Source organism: Corella eumyota, chromosome 7 (genome assembly GCF_963082875.1).
Source record: "Corella eumyota chromosome 7, kaCorEumy4.1, whole genome shotgun sequence".
In the NCBI taxonomy this organism is placed as follows: Eukaryota; Metazoa; Chordata; class Ascidiacea; order Phlebobranchia; family Corellidae; genus Corella; species Corella eumyota.
Genome location: NC_137496.1, coordinates 4,799,526 through 4,804,746, shown reverse-complemented (window position 1 = coordinate 4,804,746; position 5,221 = coordinate 4,799,526). Strand labels below are relative to the sequence as shown.

The following is a 5,221-nucleotide window of genomic DNA, read 5'->3' as shown; positions in this document are numbered from 1 at the left end:
GACGCTCTAAATTTAATCGTTATTATACTGAACATGGTCCAATTGTGTATTTTTCGCGTGCCCTTGTAAACATTGTCGCTATTTGTTATGTAGAGCCAGTGGAAGCTGTGCCTAATTTCCTGTTCAGTCGTACTGTATTATTCTATAAATTTCATAGAATAAGGGTTAATATAAGCCGGCAGCGTGGTGTAGTGGTAAGAACACTTGCTACACCACACATGAGGTCATGGGTTCAATCCCCACTGATCTCATGCTGTAGCGCCCTCGAGTAAGGCGCTATAAACGGTATAAACTCCTGCTGAGCCAGCACTTAATCAGCATAATGAGTTAATTTTTATTACCCCAGCATACCCTACCTCTCTTCTATAAAATACCCGTTAATTTCTAAAATAATATTGACTTAAATACAAATAAACAGTCAACGGAATTTCTGCGTTTTATTTTTTAAGATTCCGCCTTTCCTTTTTTCAATTTCCGTTCCTTCATTTTCCGGTTCCTTCATTTTCCGTTCCTTCATTTTCCGGTTCCTTCTGTTTCCGTTCCTTCACTTTCCGGTTCCTTCATTTTCCGTTCCTTCATTTTTCGGTTCCTTCATTTTCCGTTCCTTTAATTTCCGTTCCTTCATTTTCCATTCCCTCAAATTCCGCGTCCCCTTTCTAACGGGTCTTAAGCCCTGTTTTAGACATTAGAGACTTATACTTTATACATCATTGCATTTATATTCGGATAAGAGCACCCTTAGGAGTCAATACTTTTATGATTAGATTTTTTTTGACCTCAGTCCTTACAGTTCAATCCTCACTGATCTCATGCTGTAGCGCCCATGAGTAAGGCGATATAAACGGTATGAACTCCTGCTGAGTCAACCTTTAATCAGCAGCATAATTATCGGGCAATTATATTCTACAATATTCCAAACTGCCACAGGCAACTCGAGACTGGGTCGGAGTAACTGATGTTACTCTATGTTTAAGTCGCGCATTTGACTTTCCCACATCGAGGATAAAAATATATACAAAAAAAATATCATCCACTAAGTTTCAATGTATATGTATGTTTTAATTTAGTATAAAGTCTACTAAATGGTATTGCCATTTTTAGAACACAGTCAATTTAATAACATATTCTCATTGTTTATTATTTTGCATGTCAAGCCTCACTATTAAGAAAGTTAATAATTAAACTATTGCACAAGGATGGTATATAAGTTGGAAATTTGGGACGTTGTTGGGGGCTAGCTTGTATGGTAAGAGATGGCCCCTTATCACATTAACCCTTTAAGGGGCTAGCCTGCAGGGTATGAGATAACTTCTTGTTGGATCGAGATATTTTTTTGATATTCTGTGGGGCTAATTGTGGATAATAGGGGCCAGTCTGCAGGGTATGAGATGATTCTTATTATATTGAGATATTTTTTGGATATCTTGCGGTGCTAATTGTAGGTAAGACAAGAATATTCGATTTTATGTATAAAATCGTACTTAAATTTACATAAATATGGTCTCTATAAGTTTTTTTTTCATATTCATAAGTCTTTTGTACGGTGTTTAAACCGCACGGGATAAAAGCGAGTTTGCACTGTTCCAGTTCGCCGAACGAAAGTTATTATTGCGCCTGTGAAAAGGGGTTTCTTACGTATTTCTTTTGTTTGTTGAATCAATATCAGTTGATTCTGGTTAATAATGTTCTGTTTTTAATACCCCAGTGGTCAACGCTGTATTTTATTGTCCAAGGCCAACAGGTCATACGGTTTTTTCGTCGTTCGGTGTGAACCGGCATCAAGTCTGGTTTGAGGCTAGGAAAGCCTTAGCATTAGAATTTATGGAGATGCTAAGCGCTTTCCTACACTGGTCTTAGGTATTTGATTCGAATAATTTAATCATATGACCAAAAACTATTTAACCAAATGTATAATAAAATTGTTTTACATGAATTATACCATAACGATATTGACTTTTATGTTTTAGGGCAAAATTGAGGTTACTGGATCGGCCTAACAAGAATAATCAAAACTAACATCGATTCCTCTTTTAATAGACCGGCAGCGTGGTGTAGTGGTAAGAAAACTTGCTACACCACTCATGAGGTTGTGGGTTCAATCCCCCCTGATCTCATGCTATAGCATTTTGACTCAAGCATTACAAACTAGAGTACTGTTGGCGTAAATCGTTAAATGTGTATAAGGAATATGTGAACAAAAATATAGTATAATATAACAACTTGAAAAAATAAATTAGTTCATGTATATGTGATTGATTTTTGTTGCCATGTTCGTATTAGAATTTGAGTTGTGAACTAAAATAAAGACAACGTGCAAAAAACTTTAAATATTTTTGGCCGAGGATAAATAAAATATAATTTTTTTTTGCCGGTTATGACGTTGGTCGTAAATACGTCATTCACCCTCTGTATATAAACACCAAATTCCCGTGCTGCATTGTTTAAAGGTTTTGATTAAGATTGTTCTTGTCTGAATTAAGTGGCTAGTGTGGCTTTACCTCGGTAAAATAAAACCTAATTGTTACCAAGAAGTTGCTATCTTTAATAGATTAGAAAAGGCAGGATCGCTAATTTTATTAGACGAAAAAAACTTAAAATTTTGAATTTTTTTGTTGTTGCATTAAATAAATAAAGTTAATTGCAATTAACAATTGATATTTTTAATGGATTTTTATGAAAAACAGAGGTGATGAATTCTGTCCCAAATCGGTTACTGGAACCACACCAAAACAAATAGTTTTAAAACATCATAAACAGGAACTTTGGTAAGTATGTTTTTGTTAATCTGTTAATTGGAATAATATACCAATTTTTTCCTTTTGTGAATAGATTGATTTGATTAAGCTAATGTCAGTTATTGTTTGGTATTTTTGATAAATTATGATTGGCCCTTTTTTGTTTTTAAATATTTTTTTTAAACTTGTAACACATTTGTCTGTTTGTTGTAGAATGGTTTAAAACTACAAAACTAAGCAAATGAAGCCCCTTCTGCCCTTTGGTGATTGTTATGGAGTTTAATTCTACTTCAAACTTTCAACTTATATTAAGAATAAAAGCCTTCAGAGTAAGTTTGTTCAAAATACTTTGTTAGTTTTAACTTGGCTTTAGTGTAAAAGTAAAACCAATTTTTTTATTTATTGTTTTATTGTATAAATCGTTTAATATATTTTACAAAATTTAAATTCTTATTTGTTTAAACTCAAATTTGTTTAAGGCGATTGCAAATGGTACATGTTTTAATAGAGTGATAGTCTGATGGTACTATATAGCAAAGAGACTATATTAAAATATTTGGCATGTTTTAATTTATAAAATAGATTTTTTTTGCATATTCTGATATTGCATTTTTATTTTGAAACTGGTTTACTTTAATATTTTTAAATTTGCCCATTATCAGATTGTTTTTACAGTACCTATGAAAGGTTTTATTACCTTTATGGTTGTCTAACAAAAATCTTATTATTTTTTTGGCATGATTTCAATTATTTTCATCAACTGTGCTTGAAAGTTTAAAAGACAAAAGTTCGTGACACAAAATGGTGATTATAAAACCATACAAAGCAACGAAGACATTGTGTCACAACATTTTTTGAAACTGATTAGGAAGCATCAAGTAAGTACAATTTTATAATTGTTAAATTAATTTACTGGATAAGTTTGTTCCATGTAGTAAAAAAATTACTTCATTAATACATTAGCTTATAAGACCTTTGCAATAGCTAAAGAATTATATTTTTACCGTATTTAATGATTAAGGAATTAGAAAAGACCTTTTTTACTTTTTCTATAAAGATAAATCTTGATTTATTTTAGTTCCTAATGATTTGTATGCATTTATTTAGAGATACGGATAACCTAAAGAACAAAACTGATTTTTGGGACACAGAAAAAACAACAAAAAAAAGTTATCATGTGAAAGTTGGTAGATCGTACTTTGAGACAAATTACATCGCTGTGTGTTGCAGTGCTGTCAATTTTTGCTTTTCGTGTTATTTTGTTATGCTGTGTTGTATTGTGTTGAAAATGTGTGCTTTGTATTTATTGTAGGTGTAGATTGCAAACCTTGGGGCCTAAACATAGGGTAATTTTTGCCAGTTTTGGATATTATTACCTAATTGTTATTGGCCATTAGGTTAGACAGCAAAAAGTTTAGTTAGGTACAAGATAAATTAAGTGTTGAACGCTTATCTTGATGTTGGTATACCCTGATTTTGGAAGAATTAAAAACTAGGGTAAAGAGCCTAATTTAACCCACTAATAATCTGACTATTCCCTTCAAGTCTATTTCTTTTAATGAAATACCCCCAACAACTTGTTCCTTGCAATTAAAATTTGGCTACATTCCCCCTAATTTAAACCCTTTTCTCTGTAGTTCTTAATCTACCTGTTGTATCCATATGCCTTTTTTTTAATTTATACTGCGAACAATTTTTTTTGACCCTTTATTTTACCCCCTGTATTAAAATAAGCCTAACCTTGTGACATTTTGGTGATTTGACCCATATAGTTTAAATCCTTCAGATATTTTATTCCTTATTAAGATACCTTTATTCAGCCCACTAAAACATAGCTATTTTCCCCCTTACATAAGGGTCTTTAACAGTGTTTCCATAATTTTGGGCTTGTCCTCTTAAAGTTCCTGATTTAAACCCCTCTTTAACTTAAATACTGTAACATTTTCCCCTTTTCTAGTTCAAGTTTTTATTAGGGTATCCCTTAATTTAAACCCCCTTTTAAAAAAATCACGTTTCGTATCCCTTGATTTAAGTTCTATTTTTAATTTAAACCCCCTTTGGTAAGAGCACTACTTGTGTTTTGTGCCGCTTTATTCAAGCATTTTTTTCCTTGATTTAAACACTTCCTAATGTAACTTAAATACCCAATCTGCTTTTTGTAGAGTGTTGGTAAACAATATTCGGTAATAAAACATTTGTTACTATAAGACATATAATGCCCTATTCCCATAAACAATATTTGTAGTAAAATAAAAATTTAATAACTGGTTTAACGTAAATATTAATAGTTTTTAAATGTAAGTTGTGTAAATAAATATTTACAGCCATAATAAATTGTTTTTCCGCGTTTTTTGTTCCAAAATTCCGCCTTCTTAGCATTTTTCTAAGTATATGTATAACCAGTTTTAAACCGATTAAACAGTTTATTTTAACCCTTTTAAAATAAATTTCAATTAACAGTTGATTAGACTGATATTTCATTGTGA

The 5,221-nt window shown here is 31.7% G+C and overlaps 1 long non-coding RNA gene across 1 annotated transcript; it reads left to right on the top strand.

The window, feature by feature from the left end:
* Positions 1-2,617: 2,617 nt before the first annotated feature.
* On the top strand, positions 2,618-4,996 carry LOC145759875 (uncharacterized). The gene is made up of 4 exons (XR_014286545.1): positions 2,618-2,765; positions 2,949-3,064; positions 3,509-3,613; positions 3,843-4,996. It is a non-coding gene; the product is annotated as an uncharacterized LOC145759875 (long non-coding RNA).
* Positions 4,997-5,221: the final 225 nt, after the last annotated feature.